Source organism: Plecotus auritus (assembly GCF_963455305.1).
Source record: "Plecotus auritus genome assembly, chromosome: 1".
NCBI lineage: Eukaryota > Metazoa > Chordata > Mammalia > Chiroptera > Vespertilionidae > Plecotus > Plecotus auritus.
This window is the reverse complement of record NC_137770.1, coordinates 150,193,495-150,213,917: the sequence shown is the minus strand read 5'-3', so window position 1 is coordinate 150,213,917 and position 20,423 is coordinate 150,193,495. Positions and strand designations below refer to the sequence as shown.

General features: G+C 41.7%; 1 protein-coding gene and 1 pseudogene across 5 annotated transcripts in view; both read right to left on the bottom strand.

Moving 5' to 3' along the window:
- NMT2 (N-myristoyltransferase 2) overlaps positions 1-20,423 on the bottom strand; it is a 94,252-nt gene that overhangs the window by 59,325 nt on the left and 14,504 nt on the right. The gene's annotated exons all lie outside the window — the stretch shown is intronic.
- Positions 2,766-3,353, bottom strand: LOC308246279 (chromobox protein homolog 1-like; annotated as a pseudogene). Its single transcript has one exon. The product of its transcript is annotated as a chromobox protein homolog 1-like (transcript).

Genomic DNA, 20,423 nt, shown 5'->3' with positions numbered 1-20,423 from the left:
TATTGTGATCCCTCCAACTTTGTTCTTTTATCTTAGGATAGCTAACAGCTATTTGGGATCTTTTTTTATTCCATATAAATTTCTGGAGAGTTTGTTCCAGGTCTGTGAAATATGCCGTTGGTATTTTAATGGGAATTGCATTGAATCTATAGATTGCTTTGGGTAGTATGGACATTTTAATGATGTTGATTCTACCAATCCATGAACATGGTATATTCTTCCACATGTTTACTAGGTGTACCGGTTAATAATGAGGATTTTTTTCAATAGATGGAGTTACACATATGTTGATATATATGTGATTTGATATGTATGCTATTTTGTTGTATTGACAACAAGCTTCAAAACTTCATATGTCAAATTTGTTGAAGATGTTAACATCATAGATATTTTTACACTTAAAAATGTCGAATTGCATGCCAAAAAAAGAGCATTGCAGGAAGTTATAATTCATTACTTTATTTTGAAGAAAAGTGCTGCTAAATATATTGGGAAGCTTATGTTGAACATTCTCCATCTCAAGATTCTTGTGAACACTGGTTTAAACACTTTAAAAGTGATGATTTCAATGTAAAAGACAAAGAACGTCCAGGTCAACCAAAAAAGTTTGAAGACCAACAATTACAAGCATTATTGGATGAAGATGTGTGTCAAACTCAAAAACAACTTGCAGAAAGATTAAATGTTGCCCGGCAAACAATTTCTGATCATTTACAAGCAATGGGAAAGATTTTAAAGGAAGGAAAATAGGTGCCACATCAACTGAACGAAAGACAAATGGAAAACCGAAAAGTCATCACTAAAATGTGACTGGTGATGAAAAGTGGATTTATTTTGAGAATCCCAAATGCACAAAACCATGGGTTGATCCAGGTCAACCATCAACATCAACTGCAAGGCCAAATCACTTTGGAAAGAAGACAATGCTCTGCGTTTGGTGGGCTCAGGAAGGTGTTGTATATTTTGAGCTTCTAAAACCAGGTGAAATCGTTAATACTGATTGCTAGCAACAACAAATAATCAATTTGAACCACGCTTTGATCATGAAACTACCAGAATGTTCCAGAAGACACAGCAAAGTAATTTTGCTTCATGATGACACACCATCACACACTTCAAAACCAGTTAAAGACACGTTAAAAGACATTGCCTGGGAAACATTAACCCACTGGTGTATTCACCAGACCTGCTCCTTCAGATTACCACTTGTTCCAATCAATGGCACATGCACTTTCTGAGCAGCGCTTCAAAACATACGAAAAAGTGGAAAATTGGGTCTCTGAATGGTTTGCCTCAAAACAAGACAAGTTCTATTGGGACGGTATCCACAAATTACCTGAAAGATGGGGAAATGTGTAGCTAGCGATGGACATTACTTTTTTTTTTTTTTTTTTTATAAATCTATAGTTTTATTAAAACAAAAACCGACAATGTTGTATGAAATTTACATTTAAACAATGTTTTCACAGAAATCTAACACATGCCTAAAAGGATTTTACAATGAAGTTCTAGATGTAGGTCTGGATGATGTCAATAACTGACGGATTTTATGAGTAAAGACAGCATTTTGGGTATTAGTTAATTCTTGGGATAAAAAAAAAGAATTTTTATTTTGTGTCTTAAAGTGAACCACTGCCCCAGTTTGAAAGTGAAAGTTTAATCTCCCGAGACCAGGGCTTTTGAAATAATCCAACTCTTGAAGTGATTCAATGAACTTGTGCTGTCAGTGACTGAACCCTGCCACCAATGGTTTCAGAGTTCAAAAAACAGAGAGGCTCCAAGAGTTTTTCCATCCTAAAAACATGGGACCCTCTCTTTACTCTCACACCTCCTATACCATCCTTTTCACCTCCCCCCAAATACCTCAGCCAGGAGCTTGGATGGACAAGCTAATATCTATAGCTTCCTAACTGGAAAAGAAAGGGTCTTGTCAATTTCAAGAATTAGCACCTCTAAGACAGAATGATCTGCCTATATATATGCTCCAATAAAAGACCTTCCCTTCTCAACTAATTTCCATCCCCCCTACCTCCCGCCCCAAATGGCAGCTTTGGTAACTTACCAACTGGCTTAGTCCTTTGATGGGAACAGAATTAATCTCAGGCAGGGAACACCTTGGCCTGTAAGTTTCAGGCATTCACAGCTTTTAAACAGTCTCTCAAAGTCCTCAATTAGATTGCCAATTACATTTTTTAAAAAGAAAATATTCTGGACACCAAAACCAAATCATTAGCAGTTTCTTCTTTTCATTGTTTCACCATTTCCACAACCAGGTCCCAAATTTTAATAAAAACAATCCTATTCATCTTCCTTCCTACCCCATCCCTCCCACCCCCAAATAATACATCAGTAATAGCCAAAAACTACACAGATGCTACGCTGTAAAAATGCAGTTAGCACTATTGGGAAGAAGGCTGTGGGTTGTGGAGATGCTCTTTGAAGATCTACAGTATCTTTTTGCTCTCACACATACCCATTCTGCAAGTTTTGTCCTTCATAGAAGGCCCTTCGCTTTTCTCAGCAAAGTGCAGAATGAATTGCCTTGAAACACTTATCTTCCTTCCCCTCCACATGGATGGGTGTGCAAACTATATAGCATGGAAGAGCTTTAAAGCACTTGGGCTGCTGTAGGGCACAGAAACTATACTGGCTCTCCAAAGGACATCTTCTCAAGCCACTTCTATGGTATCAAGACAAGTAGAGCTCCTTCCCCTCCCCACTTGAAACCCACAGTCAGATGTGACAGGGGCTGGTACTCGAGAGAGTTAATTCTTGTCATCTTTTTTGTCATCATCCTCTCAGGGATTGGAATGCCACGTCAGCCTTTCCTCATAGAAGGATATGACAACCTGGGGGCACTTGACATTGGCTTCCTTGGCTGGGACCAGGTCAGCCTCATCAGAGTTTTTCCATTTCATCAGAAACATGAGCTCTCCATTGGAGTCTGTAGCTCCAATAATCCATTCTGGCTCCAAACCCCGGGCAAAGCCTCGAGGCTTTTCTGGCTCTTCTTACTTCTTCTTTGGTTTGCTCTCCTCTCCCTTATCTTCAGAATCAGAGTCAGCTTTGCGCTTGCCTCCTTCTGATTTATCTGTCTCATGTGCTGTTTTCTGTGACTGTAAAAACTCAGCAATGAGGTCGGGGCAATCCAAGTTCTCTTCTGGCTCCCTCGTGTTGTCCTCATCTGAGAACCCCTTCCACTTGAGGAGGTACTCCACTTTGCCCTTTACCACTCGACGGTCAAGAACTTTTTCCACCACATATTCCTCTTCCTCCTCTTCTAGCACCTCCTCCACTTTCTTCTTGTTTTGTTTTTTCCCCATAGTGCCCGCCAGTTTTCTGGTATAAAGGGTGACGCTGCTCAGAGCAGCACCCAAAAGCACGAGGAATCGGTGCTGCGCTACTGGCGTGTCACATCGGGGGACTGGGGGAGTGGCGCCCAGAAAAGCAACAGGCCGGGTGGCCACAGTCGAGCCCCTCACTGAAGCAGTGTACTGCAGGCCCAAGCCAACGGCCCTCTCCTTAGCCGAACAAAAGAGCCTCTCACTCTGCACTGCCCGCCGCTCACACTGCCGATGGACATTACTTTGAATAAAGCACTTTTGATGTTTCTCTTGAAATTATCATGTTTTCTTTGATTACAAAATCAGCATTATTAACCGGTACACCTGGTATATCTTCCTCTATCTCTTTTTTCAGCATCCTGTAGTTTTCTGAGTACAGGTCTTTTATCTCCTTAGTTAAGTTTATTCCTAGGTATCTTAATTTTTTTGTTGTAATGGTAATTGGGATTGTTTTTTTAGTTTCTCTTTCTCTAAGTTCATTATCGGTGTATAAAAATGCCAGATTTCTGGGTGTTAATTTTGTATCCTGCTACATTGCCAAATTCATTTATTAAATCAAGTATTTTTTGATGGAGTCTTTAGAGTTTTCTATGTACCGTATCATGTCAGCTGCCAATAATGACAGTTTAACTTCTTTTCCAATTCGGATGCCTTTTATTTCTTCTTCTTGTCTGATCACTATGGCTAGCACTTCCAGTACGATGTTGAATAGGAGTGGTAAAAGTGGGCATCCTTGCCCTAGCTGGTTTGGACAATGGATAGAGTGTCGGCCTGCGGACTGAAGGGTTCCAGGTTTGATTTCAGTCAAGGGCACATACCCAGGTTGCAGGCTTGATCCCCAGAAGGGGGCGTGCAGGAGGCAGCCAATCAATGATTCTCTTTCATCACTGATGTTTCTATCTCTCTCTTCTCCCTTTCTATCTGAAATCAATAAAAATATTTTTTAAAAGTGGGCATCCCTGTCTTGTTCCTGTTCTTAGGGGAAATGGTTTTAAATGTTGGCTGTAGGTTTATCATATAAGGCTTTTATTATGTTGAGGTATGATCCCTCTATTCCCACTTTGCTGAGAGTTTTTATCAAGAAAGGGTATTGGATTTTGTTGAATGCTTTTTCTGCATTGATTTATATGATCATGTGATTTTTGTCTCTTAATTTATGTGGTGTAACACATTTATTGATTTGTGGATGTCATACCATTCTTTTATCACTGGAATAAAGCCTACTTGGTAATAGTGTATGATCTTTCTAATGTAATGCTGGATTCGATTTGCTAGAATTTTGTTGAGGAATTTGGCATCTATGTTCATGAGGGATATTGGCCTGTAATTCTCTTTCTTTGTATTGCCTTTATCTGGTTTTGAGATTAGGGTAATGCTGGCTTCATAGCAAGAGCTTGGAAGTATTCCTTCCTCTTGAATTTTTTGAATAGTCTGAGGAGGGTAGGTTTTAGTTCTTTGAATGTTTGGTAAAATTCCCCTGTGAAGCCATCTAGACCAGGGCTTTTGTTTGCTGGAAGTTTTTTTTTTGTTTTTTTTTGTTTTTTTTTGTTTTTTTACTGCTTCAATTTCCTCCATAGTTATCGGCCTATTCAGATTTTTTAATTCTTCCTGATTGAGTTTTAGAAGATTGTATTTTTCTAGAATATGTCCATTTCCTCTAGGTTGTCCAGTTTGTTGCAACAGAATTGTTTGTAATATTTTTTTTTACAATCCTTTGTATTTCTGTGTTGTCAGTTGTTACTTCACCTCTTTCATTTGTTATTTTGCTTATTTGGAGAGCCTGGCTAGAGGTTCATCAATCTTGTTTATCCTTTCAAAGAACTAGCTCTTGGTTCTATTGATATTTTGTATTGTTGTTTTTTCCCTTTATGTCACTTATTTCCACTCTGATCTTTACTATTTCCTTCATTCTGCTTACTCTGGGCTTTTCTTGTTGCACTCTTTCTAATTCTTTTAAGTTGTAGGGTTAGATAATTTATTACCAATTTTTCCTGTTTTTTTGAGGTAGGCCTATTAGTACTACAAACTTCCCTCTCAGGACTGCTTTCATTGTGTCCCATAGACTTTGGATTATTGTGTTTTCATTGTTATTTGTTTCCAGGATGTTTTTTATTTCTTCTTTGATCTCTTTGATAACACAATCATTGTTTAATAGCATTCTATTTAGTCTCCAAGTGTTTGACTTTTTAAATTGTTTTTATTGTAGTTGATTTCTAATATTATGCCATTGTGATCTGAGAAGATGCCTGATATATTTCAATCTTCTTGAATCTGAAGAGACTTTGCCTGTGTCCTAATATGTGCTCTATCTTTGTAAATTCACAGGTGCACTTGAGAAGAATATATTTTCCGTAGCTTTGGAATGTAATGTTCTGAAGATGTCAATTAGCTCCATCTGATCTAGTGAGTCATTTAGGATTGCTGTTTCTTTGATTTTTTTGTCTAGAAGATTTATCCAGTGATGTCAATAGGGTATTAAAGTCCCCTACTATGATTGTATTGCTGTCAATCTTACCCTTGATATTTTCCAGAAGTTTTTTTATTTATTTGGATACTCCTGTATTGGGTGTACATATGTTTACCAGAGTTATATCCTCTTGTTGTATCAATCCTTTTAGTATTATGATGTGGCCTTCCTTATCTCTTGTTATGGCCTTTGAGATCTATTTTGTCAGCTTTAAATATTGCTACCCCAGCTTTTTTAAAATTTCCGTTTGCCTAAAAAAAATTTTCCCATCTTTTCACTTTCAGTCCGTGTGAGTCTCTTGTTCTGAGGTGGGTCTCTTGTATGGGTCATGTTTTCTTATCCCAACAGCCACTTGATATCTTTTGATTGGAGCATTTAATCCATTTACATTTACAGTTATTATTGATAGGTACTTATTTGTAGTCATTTTTATTCTTTATGCCTGTGCTCCTTGTTCCCTTTCTATTTCTTCTTTTTACAACAGTCTCTTTAGCATTTCTTGCATTGCTGGCTTGGTGGTAATAAACTCCCTTAGCCTTTTTCTGTCTGCAAAGCTCCTAATTTCTCCTTCAATTTTGAATGATAGCCTTGCTGGATAGAGTAGTCTTGTATTCAGTCCCTTGCTTTGTATATTTCATTCCATTCCCTTCTGGCCTGATATGTTTCTGTTGAGAAATCATTTGATAGTCTAATGGGAGATCCCTTGTAGGTAACTTTCTGTCTCTCTCTTGCAGCCCTTAAGATTCTCTCTTTGCAATTAACGTTTACCACTGTAATTACAATGTGTCTTCATGTGGGTCTTTTTGGGTTCATCTTGTTTGGGATTCTCTGTGCTTGGGTGACTTTTTTCTTTCCCAAGTCTGGGAAGTCGTCTGTCATTTTTTTCTTCAAATAGGTTTTCTAATCTTTGCTTCTCTTCTTGTCCTTCTGACACCCCATATCATATGGATGTTGCTTTGTTTCATGTTGTCCCAAAGCTCCCTTAAACTCTCCTCCTGCTTTCTAATTTTTTTCTCCAATTGCTGTTCAAATTGGGTGTTTTTTTTCTACCCTGTCTTCTAACTTGCTGATTCGGTCTCCTGCTTCTTCTAGTCTACTGTTGAAACCTTCAATTGCATTCTTTATGGCAGCTATATTATTCTTTGTTTCTTCTTGATTCTTAAGTATGTTGGTCAGTTTCTCATCCAGATGGTTTAGCACAGGGGTGGGCAAAACTTTTTGACTTGAGGGCCACAATGGGTTCTTAAACTGTACCGGAGGGCCGGAACAAAAGCATGGATGGAGTGTTTGTGTGAACTAATATAAATTCAAAGTAAAGGAGCGGAGGGGAGAGCAAGAGAACCCTCTGCTCTTTCGGCTCCGTGGGCCGGATAGAACAGCCGAACGGGCCGGATCCGGCCCGCGGGCCGTAGTTTGCCCACGGCTGGGTTAGCATCTTTATGACCATTACTCTGAATTCTGTCTCTGACATATTGTTTGCCTCCATTTCAGTTAGTCCCTTTTCTGGTGATTCCTCCTTTTCTTTCCTTTGGGAATTGTTTCTTTGACTCCCCATTTTTGCTGTCTCTTTCTGGCCCTATGTACCCTGCTTGGGGTCCAAGAGGTCGAAGCTCTTAGCAGTCCAATAGTCCGGGACTCACTAGCCAGGAGGCTGGGTCTGCCTTGAGTTTCACACCTTTATTGTCTCTGCTCTGAGTTGTACCCCCTTCTCCCATGGCTCTGGTCCCTCAGTTGTTTGCTTTAGATACTCGGGGTCAGCAGGGGCATGTGCACAGTTGCTCTGGTGTGCGACTCCCTGTGAGGGTCCAGAGCCCTCTGGCTTGCAATTCACTGTGCGGCCCCAGCACCCAACGCAAGATGGTGCTCTAGGTCCCTCTGACAGCACACTTGCAACATAGTCCTGTAACCTGTGGCTGGGCACACCAGGTCACACCAGCAGCTCTGAACTGGGGCTGGGGATGAAGCGCACACCTGGTGGCCACTCTGTCCTGTGCCAGGGATTGAGCGCATGCCTGCCAAAGGTCTGTCCTGGGCCAGGTATGGAACATGCACCTCATATTGTTTTATAATGAACCTATAAACAATAAGTAAACGGTTTTCCTAAATTCTTTGAATTTAAATTGATCAAACCTGAGGATCTGGTCAATTAGTCAGAAGCACAAGTGAAAATCTAGACTTGCAATTGTCATTTGAATTAGGAAGGAGGCAGTCATGCAGGTCTGAGCCCTCAACCTCTGGGATCTAAATCTGTCTCCAAGTAAATAGTGTCAGAATTGAGTTGAACTGTGAGACACCGGCTGGTGTAGGAAAACCCGCCTCACATCTGTGTGTGTGACAGTAGAGAAACACAGGAGGAGAACTGGGGTTTTTCTACTCACATGTGTGGTAAACATCATTATTGCTAACCAGCTTTTTTTCCTGCAAGCAGCTGAAAGTATGTCACATACGCTTCCAGCCTCTTGAATTGAGGCACTGGTGGGCAGTTTGTTTAGCCAATGGAAGAGGAGTAGACGTAACAGGTGCTCCTTCCTGTGAAAGCCTGGAGAGCCATTAGACTTGTCTCTCTGCTGAATTCCCCTTCCAGCCAAGTCCTGCACAACCTTGTCAAGATAATGGCATCAGGAGGTGATGGTGCCTGCTTTAGCTTATGCCTGTGAGTCCTGCCAAGGAGGCAGGGGCTCCAGCCTGCACACATGCAGTATAGGTGGGAGACAAACTTTTCCTGACTTATGCAACGGAATTGTAGTGTTGTTTTTACCACATCGTAACTTGGAGTAGCCTAGCCAATACAAAGTCCTAGCCTCATCACTCAGTATCTAGGTCATAAAGGGGATTTTCTTCCTGTCAGTTGTTCATTATTAAAATCATACCCTTTTAAAATTTAAACTGGATTTTTTCCTCCGCAATGTCAAAATATGAAAGGTATGTTCAATAGTGAGAAAAACTGTTTAAGAGACAAGCATTTGGACTACAGCTTCATATTTCCCTGTTCCAAATCCTAGAATAAAAAGTAGAACTCATTTTTAGAGATAGATTGAGACCCCACCAAATAGCACCCTGGTGGTCTAAAATTAGCAATGCATTCCCACCCCAAAATGGACAGTTTATTTTCCTCAGTAGAATCAAATCTGTACTATTGTGGTATTTATATTTAAAATCATCTGGTAGCTAAGGATTCCCATAAATATCTGACTAGATTTCAGGCTTTCCTCCTTCAATGTTTCCATAGCTGACACCTTGTAAACTAGTGAACTTGCTATATTGTGAATATGTGATTTATGTATGCATTGGGCGGTTGGGGAGGGGGGGAATGAGTACAAAAGAAAACTATATTTGTATCCCTAAGGTCTCTAATGCTTCCATGCCCAACACAAGTAGATTTTTATAACAAAGGCTTGTTGAATAAATGAGTGAATAATTCTGGCTCTTGAGTTGGCTCCCATTCCATACTGTTAGGTGGTAAAATACCTTAGAAAGCTAAAATTCTCCCCACCTGGATGGTAAAGTCTATCACAGACATATTCATTGAGCATCTACTATATGCTCAGCATTGCATCAGGGGGATGGTAGTAATTGAAATCATCCAGGACATGGCCGTGGCTTCACAACCCAGAGAATTATCCCTCTCCTGCCTCAATCCTTTAATTGCTATTGGCCATGGCTTTTCTAGAGGCCACTAGCACCCCAGGATCTCACAGCTTTTCTGTCTAATATACCCAGTTTAAAATATCTCTAAATTTCCCAGAAGCTTTCACCCAGAGGGATACAGACTGAGAACTTAGGACTGGTATGGATGCCTATCCAACTAGATGGAAATATCTCCACCAATGAAAAATCCAGAAATGTTTGTCCTGAGTGTGAATCAATTTTTTTCTAAAACAGATCAATTAGATTCATGGAAACTGGTGAGGATATAGAGACATAAAAGATAAAAATAGATTATTTCACCAAAAATTTCTTAAATATGTTTATATCACTTATTCTATAACTTATAAGACACTTGTGCAAAGAAGTTTTCCTCTAGGTTACATTTTGGTAGTTAATTGGGAGTACACACCAACTGTATTGTTAAAATTGTACTATCTTATTTTGGTGTGATGGAGAAGCTATAATCCTTTTTGTTAACTCTAGTTTGTCAAGATTTTATTTTTCCTTCTCAAATATAAATTGATAGGGACCAACAGAAATTGCACTAAATTAGCCATCCCCTCATCCAAACTCCAAGACGTATCTGATAGTATTCATACAGTGATGAGAAGCAAAGCTACCCAATCCTTGAGTAAGTTAGAGCTACTTTCCATTCCCCAGAAGCCTGAAGGAGAATGTGAGCTGATAGGTGCAGCAACTCACACTCATCAGAATAACTATAATCAAAACAGGTAATGACCATTTTTGTTGGCGAAGAAGTAGAGAGATCATACCCTGCTGGTGGGAATATAAAATGATGTAAGAGCTAAATAAATAAAATAAAATAAAATAAAATAAAATAAAATAAAATAAAATGGTGCAAGAGCTTTGGAAAAGCAGCCTGGCAATTCCTCAACATGTCAAAAAAAAACAATTACCATATGACCCATCAATTCCAAAAAACAGGATTATATACCCCAGAGAAATGAACATATGTCCACATAGAAATATGTACATGCATATTCACAGTAGCATTATTCTAATAGCCAAAAAGTGGAAACGACCTAAATGTCCATCAACTGGTGAATAAGGAAAGAAAATATGGTATACAACAGAATATTACTCAGCAATAAAAATGAAGTACTGTCCTAGCCGGTGTGATTCAGTGGTTGGAGCATTATCCTGCAGACTGAAGGGTCGAGGGTTCAATTTCAGTCAAGTGCACGTACCTTGATTGCTGGCTTGATGATCCCTGGCCCCAGTTGGGGCATGTGTGGAAGGCAACCAATCAATGTGTCTTTCTCTTTATCTCTCCCCATCCCTTCCACTCTTTCTCTCTCTCTCTCTCTCTCTCTCTCTCTCTCTCTCTAAAAAAAAAAAAAAAAAATGAAGTACTGACACATGCAATAGCATGGATGAACTTTGAAAACATGCTAAATTAAAGAAGCCAGTCACAAAGGACACACAGTATATTATTCTATTTATATAAAAATTCCAGAACAGATAATCTACAGAGATAGAAAATAGATTAATGGTTGTACAGGGCTGGGACAATGCGGGGGGTTGGAAGGTGTCAGCTAAGGGACGTGGGGTTTCTTTTGGAAATGATAAAAATGTCCTAAAGTTGATTGTGGTGATGGCTGTCCAACTCAGTAAATATATTAATTACTAATGGATTGTACATTTTAAATGGGTGAATTGTAGGGTGTGTAAATTATATCTCAACAAAGCTGTTAAAAAATTGGGAAGTGAGCCCTAACCAGTTTTGCTCAGTGGATAGAGCGTCAGCCTGCAGACTGAAAGGTCCCAGGTTCAATTCCAGTCAAGGGCATGTACTTTGGTTGCAGGCACATCCCCAGTAGGAGGTGTGCAGGAGGCAGCTGATCGATGTTTCTCTCTCATCGATGTTTCTAACTCTCTATCCCTCTCTCTTCCTCTCTATAAAAAAAGCAATAAAATATATTTAAAAATTTTTGGGAAGTGTAATTCCTGTCCCTGGGGGTGGTTACGATGTTGCAAAGGCTTCAGGAAAATACCTACCTGAGAAGATTCTTCTCAGAAATCCTGCAAAGAAAAACTGACTCAGAACTCCAGTACTTACGGTTGATTACTGCATCAAAGAAGTTTATCCATAGATATTATGCAGCACTTTTATAGATTTCTCTTGGATCTTTAAACACAAAATTTCCATTTCCTGCTTCCCCAAGAATTCATATGAATGATCCACAATGAAAGCCTCTCAATTTTGCTATCCCAGGAAAGACAACAGATACTTCAGTCTATGTCTAGAGAGAATCTTTGGCATATTCAAATTTCAAGTGTAAACCAATAAATTCCTTCTTAACCACGCAGATGTCAAATATTTAATAAGCACATCCAGCAAATCCCTTGAAAGAAATAGTCAAGGATTCTACAGAGATAGCTTAATGCAGTGGTTGGCAAACTGCAGCTCGCGAGCCGCAGTTTGCCGCTCTGTCAACTAATGAGTTTGCTGACCACTGGCTTAATGGAATGAGCAAAGGAACACATCTACACTAATAAAAGAGTAACACGCAAATTGGCTATACCTTTGCAACGCCCACCAGCCAATCAGGAGTGAGTATGCAAATTAACCCAACAAAAATGGTGGGTCAATTTGCATACACAGGCACTGCACTAGCCGCTCCGGGCCTCTGGGCAGTGTGGGAAGGCGGAAAGGCAGCTCCGGCCAGAGCGAAGGCAGTGCCGGCAGCCAGGGGAAGGAAAGCCCATTCTTGCACAAATCTTTGTGCATTAGGCCTCTAGTTTTATAGTAAAGTGTTAAACATGTTACAGTTGCTCCAGAAGAAATAAGAGAGACAGAGTCTGCTAGCTGCCCCCAAAAATCCATCTCACCCTCTGTCCCTGAGCTCATAGCAAGATATTTCCCAGCACATTGCAGTGAGGTATGGCTATGCAAGTGAGTTCTGAGCATTGGGAAAGGAGTGGAAGTAGCATCTGTCTCTTCGCTAGCCCAGAGACCCTCTTGGGCGTGCTCCTCCACACTCCTCCTTTCCTGTGCTGACTGGATACAGGTGAAGGATGAGACACTAGAGGATGGCACAGCCATCTGATGGAGGAAGGCTAGCCTCTGACTGACAGAACAAAGGGAAGTCCCTTGGCCATCCATTTGAACACCTTGACCTGTGAATAAGAAGAAAACCTCCACTGTATATAAACTTCCAAGTACACGTTAGGGTCTACTTGTTATAGGCAATTAGTCTATCGTAACTAATACATTGTTTTTATTGTTTTTAATCCTTACCCAAGGATATTTTTGCCACTGATTTTTAGAGAGAGTGGAAGGGAAGAATGAGTGAGGAAAAAAAGGAGAGAAACATCGATATGAGAGAGAGACGTTGACTGGTTGCCTCCTGCATGTGTCCCAACTAGGACTGGGGATCAAAACTGCAACCGAGGTACATGCCCTTGACCAGGAATCAAACCTGAGACCCTTCAGTCCTCGGGTCAATGCTCTAACCACTGAACAAAACAGGCCAGGGCACTAATACATCAATTTTAAGGATGACATCAAAGGAGCTCAATTTATGGCATGTGAATCTCAAAGATAAGAAACAATTTTGGATTTCATAGGATTCCAGCAGGGAAATCAAAGAGCTTCCCCCACCCCCCAAAACCATTAGTAGTTTGATATTATAACAATTTTACAATTTTCCCCCTTGGTTTCCAATTTCCTGCATAGAAAATGGTGGGATTATAGTTGATTTCAATCTTCATTGTATTTTAAAGCATGTTCTAAATTATTTATAATAATCACAACCCCTCTAATCGCAACTAAAATATTATTAAAAATACAACAGAGCCCAAGAAGAGATAAATAGATCAGCAAAACAGATTTCCTAAATGGAGAAAAATTTAATTATTTTGCCTCTTCCCACAAATGACAAAAACAAATTCCAAATGAGTTATAAACCCAAACTTGGAAAACAAAACCTTAAATCTTTAGTTGGCTCAGTTAATATTTACCCAGTGCCTAGAACAATGTCTGGCCTATAGTAGATGCTGAAGTAGATATCTATTGAATGGGTAACTGAAAGAATAAGACAATAACTTCATAATGTCAGTGAAGGAAAGAATTCCTTAAACAAGGACTCAGAAGTACAAACCATAAGCTAAAAGAGGATAACCTGACTACATCAAAGTTAAACATTTTGTAGCAAAGTGATTATAAACCAAACTTTAAAATGACAAAATGAGGCAAGATTTTTATAAAGCACACTAGAGGCCTGGTGCATGAAATTAGAGGCCTGGTGCATGAAATTCATGCATGAGAGGGGAGAATCCCTCAGCCCGGCCTGCACCCTCTCCAATCCGGGACCCCTCAGGGGATGTCTGACTGCCAATTTAGACTACTGGCTCCTAAGCACTCACCTGCTTGCCTGCCTGCCTGATCGCCCCTAACCCCTCTGCCTGCCTGCCTGATCGCCCCTAACCACTCCCCTGCCTGCCTGATTGCCCCTAACCTGCCTGCCTGATCACCCCTAACCACTCCCCTGCCTGCCTGATCGCCCCTAACCACCTCCACCTGCCTGCCTGATCGCCCCTAACTGCCTCTGCCTGCCTGCCTGATCGCCCCTAACTGCTCTCCCCTGCCGACCTAATTGACCCTAACCGCCCCTAAAATTCGTGCATTGGGGAGGGGGGAGGATCCCTCAGCCCAGCCTGCCCCCCTCACAGTCCGGGAGCCCTCAGGGGATGTACTACTAACTAAGCCACAGTCTGACCTCCCTCTGCAGGAGGCGACCAGGCCGATCAGGGGAAGGTGCCGCCCCATCACCTTGCTGCTGCTGCCACTGCCGGCCACCATGGCTGCCTTGCCCTCAGGCCTCACAGCCACTGTGGCTTTGTCCGGAAGGACGTCCAGAAGACATCTGGTCTATCTGGTCTAATTAGCATATTACCCTTTTATTAGTATAGATGTTAAAGTTTTAATAGTCAGAATATATAACAAGCTCTTTGCCCTTCACATTTTACCTCCATACAGTAGAGAGAGGAACATGATATCCTGACCAAGACTGTAGGCATTAGCTAGAGTCTGACCACCTGGTTTTGAATCCTGGCTCCACTACTTCCTAGCTGTGTGACTTACAGCATATTACTTAACCTCTCTGGGCCTCTGTTTCCATATCTGTAAAAAGATGAAGTTTTCAATAAATAGTGTTATAAACACTGTGAGGATAAAATGAATTAATACATTAGTATTAATAGTTGGCACACAGAAATCACTGAGTTAGATATTATTATGAATAATCTACTTTACTTTTCTTCATATTGTATAGCTTATTGCTAGCTAAAAATGTATTATTTATTCATTTGTCTTCTCTAACTAGAACACCATTTTCCATTGTATTCTCAGCACCTAAAATAGGTTTTAACATATAAAAGGTCCTCACTAGATATTTGCTGGATGAGTGAGAAATCAATGTAAAAATCAATAAGAAGAAGACAAAAGACTGACAGAAGAATGTGCTGAGGATATGAATAAGCAACTCCCAAAAGAGGAAACCCTAACAGCCAATAAACTTACAAACAGATGCTCAATCTCACCAGCAGTAAGGAAAAGGAAACAGTCTCAGATTCTACTTTTTATCCACTGATTTGCCAAACATTTTGAAGTCTAATACTATCGGGAAAATGTGAGGAAAGGGAACATTCATATACTGCTGGTGAAATGTAAATTGATGTAACCACTTTGGAGAACAATCTGGCATTGCCACAATCACCATCATCACAGTCATCATCACAGCAGCTAACATTAAACACACTTACTATTGTAAGGCACTATTCTAAGCACCTTACAGACAACAATCTTGTAAACTGTCACAACTTTGTGGGGTAAGTCCCTTATTATTATTTCCATTTTATAGAAGAGGAAACTGAAATATAGAGAGATTAAGTAATTTATAGAAGTCACATGGCTAATAATGGCAGAGTCAAGACTTGAATCCAGCCAGCCTGGTTTCAGAATCCATGTAATTGCTACATTATACTCTTGTTTATGCATTTCTACTGGCTGAACATTGTTTTAGATATTTATTGGCAATTTTTAGGTCTTCTTTTGTAAACTGACTGTTTAGGATCTTTGAACACTTTTTATTAGCTAACTGTCTTTTATTAACTTGCAGCAGATCTTTAGCCTAGCCCTGGCCAGGGTGGTTCAGTTGGTTGGGTGTCATCCCGTGCACCAAAGGGTTGCCAATTTGATTCCCAGTCAGGGCACGTGCCCAGATTGTGGGCTCGATCCCCGGTGGGGGGTGTGCAGGAGGCAGCCAATCAATATTGTGCTCTCACATTGATGCTTCTCTCCCTTCCCTCTCTCTCTAAAAATCAATAAACTATTGTTTAAAAAAGATTTAAAACAGCAGAGGTAACTCAAAGGTGCACCACAGAAGATAATTCACATACATACAGCTGTGGGGATCTGGTCAAGGCACAGTCAATTTCTCCCATGTACCGGCCACAAGCCTGCCCTCAATCTGGGTCAGGAGCACCCATCTTACACAAGTTGATCATATAGTCACCCAATTTAATAATGGATTCTACCTGCAGTTCAGGTTCTTGAAGAAATTATGTGTTTCTGTCACTGGCTCATCTTTGCAATTTCAGTAATGACTTCTTCAACCTTCTTCCCCCCAAACGTAATGCACAACCCAGAGTAAGAAGCAAAGCTGCCAGCTGCCAGCATCTGGCTTCAGTACGGCCTGACCTAAAGTAAGATTTCAACTGTTTTGTAGGTTGGGTAGCTTCATCCCTTTCTCAGCATGTCCCTTCTCCTTCTGATACTGATATAGAAAACATCTGTCAGAGTCTCTTAGAAGCCACATCATCTCTGGTCAAAGCAGAAAGTCCCAGAAAAGCCCTTGGAAGGCTCAGAGCTCAAAGATGCCCTATAGTTGATGGCCAGTGAGGGGTGGAACCTGATAATGACCTTTATCATTATAAAGATCAGCAAGGAGGCAGGTGCAGCTACTGAGGCTGAAGCATTGGGCAGAGGTCATGCCAACAACTTCAATATTTACATGGATGTCAGGAGCAGAGGGTGGATGCCTCAGGGCAGTGGCTGAACCAGAAGCCCTGGATTCAATCCAGGCCTGGCTGGAGTAGAACCTGGATGACTCCATTGGCTGGCTTCTGATCTATACTTTGTTAACTAATCCCCCTCTGAGATACTGAGCTGTTTCCAAGTTTTCAATTCTTTCGACTCTTATCATAATCTAAATATGGGAAATGTTATATCTCATTAGCCTTCTCCTTCCATGATTATTACATTACCAACAAACAAATTGATGCACCCTAAAAGCTCAATTCTAGTGAGTTAATGTTAAATCATAATAAAATTATATCAAGACTCGTTGGCCAGAAACTAATCTAGTGTGAAGTTTAGTTTATGAAGACCTGTCTTTGCAGATTGTCCTAGATCAAAATAAAGGAGGACATATTTTAAATGCCAGAGATTTGTTATGAATCTTTAAAATCAGCATACATAATTAAAAGACTAAATACGAATTGTTCAGCTATTTAACAAACTAATTTCTTAAAGGCTTACTTATTTGCCTCTTCGGTAAAACTGCTTCCTAAAGATGAAATGATGAACAAAACAATTAGAAAAATCAATTAAAAAATAAAAGCTTGAGGGAATTGGCAGAGTATATCCTTCATGATAGTCCAAATTAGTAAAAAAAATTACCCTATTTCCTACAACCTTTATCACTCATGCTCACAAATGTTTTCCTAAATTCCTTGTATATCTAATTTTCATTTCATCGATTGGGAGGCAACCAATCAATGTGTCTCTTTCACCCCTCCCACCGTCCCTCCCTCCTCCTCCCTCTTTTGTATATCCCAATGCTGATCATGGACCTAGTCAATTCTTTCATTAAAGGAATGTTCCACATTTAAATAAAAATCATTGTAGTTACAGAATGTAGTGTAGCAAAAACTAAAAATGTTTCTCCCCTCACCCCAGGAGAATCCTGTGAAGGAGTAAGGGGCAAGCTATGAATGGTATGGAAGGAAAAATGCCATTTCAGGCAGTTAAATCTTTGAGGAGGAACAGTGAGGCTGCAATAGCAATAAGATAATGGTCAATTCCTAACTCCGAACAGATCCACAGCATATGCAGGCTAAGGGATTCCAGGGACAGATGGCTCCGAAGAAGTAGAGAATAACAAGAATAGAGAAAACAGGATAGTGCCTGAGAAGGGCTGAGAGATAAGTCTGTAACATGTGACCAAGAACAAAGGTCAGAAGAAAGATGAAAACAGGCCAAGTAAAGGGTCACAGGCAAAGGTGAGGCTGTGCAGAGGGCACTTTTCAACGGCAATCTCAAAGGTGAACCTGGAGTTTTCCAAAATAAAAGGATATGACCCTGCAAATCCAGAAGGGAGTTAAAGGTCATCGTCTACTTTGGGATGGTAAAGAGACAAAGACAGAAACATACCAGAACTCAGAGAAATGGGCTGATGATGCCTACAAGGGACAGCTTAAACTTGGGATAAGCCAAGAGAGAAGGCAGGACTGGGATCTCTCTTGCCAACATTTATCTTCCCTCTTACCCCTGGGCTGTGACAGCAGAAAATTAATCCAAGAAGAGCAATGGGGCATGATGGGCACGTGAGGCACAAGGTGTATGGTCCACCCATGGGCTTGTGTACTGACTGTTCAACCCAGTTTCTTCCCAGCCTCTGTTATCCCTGAGGATGGGGATCGGGCCCAGGACAAAGTATGAACTTATCTATATATGTAAAAAGCCAGCAACTGTAATGGCCATAACGACCATAACAACCAGTCGCTATGATGCCCACTGAACCGGCCCGATCAGAGGGTGGGGCTGGCTGGCCAACCTCGAAGCCCCTCCCCCCTGCCGGCCTGCCCCTGATCGGACTCTCCCACCCCGATCAAGAGCGGGGCAGCCAGCCAAACGCTCCCTCCCTTCCTCCCCCACCCCCGCCAGCCCCACCTCCATCAGCCAGCCCCACCTCCATCAGCCAGCCCCACCATGATAGGCCCACAGGCCCTCCCCCCTGCCGCCCACCCCTGATTGAACCTCCCACCCCAATAGGGGGTGGGGGTGGCCAGCCAACCTCCTGCAGCCCCTTCTCCCACCCAGCCCCACCCCAGATCGGACCCCCAACCCAATCAGGGGCAGGGCCAGCTGGCCAACCACCCATGGCCCCTCTCCCAGGCTGCTGGCCCCCAGTCGGCAACCCCCACCCCATTTGGGGGCGGGGATGGCCGGCCCACCGCCACAGCCCCTCCACATGGCCAGCCCCACCCCCAATCGGTCCCCCAACCCCAATCAGGGGCGGGGCCCACGGTCCAATCGCCCCTTCCCCCAGCCGGTCCCTTCCCCCAGCCAGCCTAGCTCTGATTGGCCCCGATCGGGGTGGGCCAGCTGGCCAACCTCCCGCCAACTCCTCCTCCAGACAGGCCCAGCCCCAATCTGCTCCGACTGGGGCTGGGCCGGCCAGACCCCACCCATGCACAAATCCATGCACTGGGCCTCTAGTCTATAATAATAAAAGGGTAATATGCTAATTAGACCAGACATCATTCCGGATGTCCTTCCTGATGAAGCCAGGGCCAGAGGGAAGCCAGCCTGGGTCCTGGGTGCCTGTGGGCGGTCAGAGGAGGAAAGCAGCCCGGTTCCTGGGTACCTGTGGGCGGCCAGAGGAGGGAAGCAACCTGGGTCCCAGATGCCTGCCGGCAGCTGGAGGAGGGAAGCCCGGGTGCCAGAGGGAAGCCGGTGCCGGCAACCAGGGGAAGGAAGGCCTACTCTTGCAAGAATTTTCGTGCATCAGGCCTCTAGTTAAATCATAAGACTTTGAGAGACAAACTCTACAATTCACTAATGAAGACATGTATAAAGAGAGGTTAAGTGACTATTCTAAAATCAGACTGAAGGTTAGTGGCAGAGGTTCCTGCCTCCAGCCTTACTACTCATTTCAACATATCACACTGCCTCCCTAAAACTTGTTAGCTGGAAAAGATTTTAAAATATTAAGAAATAGGCCTTGGCCAGTTGTGCTCAGTGGTTAGAGCGTACAACCTCAGATCAAAGGGTCTTGGGTTCAATTCCCAGTCAAGGACACATACTTGGGTTGCAGATTTGATCCCCGGCCACAATCGGGGTGCATGCGGGAGGCAACCAATGGATGTGTCTCTCTCTCTCTCTCTCTCTCTCTCTCTCTCTCTCTCTCCCCCTCCCTCCCTCCCTCCCTCCCTCCCTCACTCCCTCTTTCCCTTCTCCCTCCACTCTCTAAAAATCAATGGAAAAATATCCTCGGGTGAGGATTAAAAATAAATAAATAAATAAAATATTAATAAATATTCTGAAATTTAAAAAGAAATATTCTGGAGACATGATATACACTCAAGGATATTAATTTCAGCACTGTTTTATTAGCACAAAGGATTAGAAGTAACCTCATGATGTATTAACAGGGGCAGATTAAAAATAATGGTACAACTATTCAACAACATAACATGCAGCTTTAAAAAATGAGGTCTGTCTATATGGTTCGATATATAGATAATGACTTCTAATACACCAGTGTGCTTGCACACGTAACCCTGGGTATGTAGAGAACACCACCAGAAGACAAGCCAAAAACTGGCAAGAGCAGCTGCTTATGGGAGGGGAAACTCAGTGGTGAGAGAATGAGAGTTACTTTATACTGGATATCCTTTTGTGCCTTTTGAATTTTGTACCATATGCTCATACTACCTATTCAAAAATAATTTAAAAATTAAGGTGTCGATAAAGCCAAAGCTAATATACAGATGTAATATTATTTAGCATACAGGTCGGGCTGTGAGTAGTAGAGTCCCAAAATAACAGCAACATCTGACACAGGAGCTCAATTTTAATTGTTTCATGGAAAAGTTTCAGCTTCCCTCACGGAGGATTCTGCAAAAAGAGGATTCAGGCTCTCTCTACCTTGTTC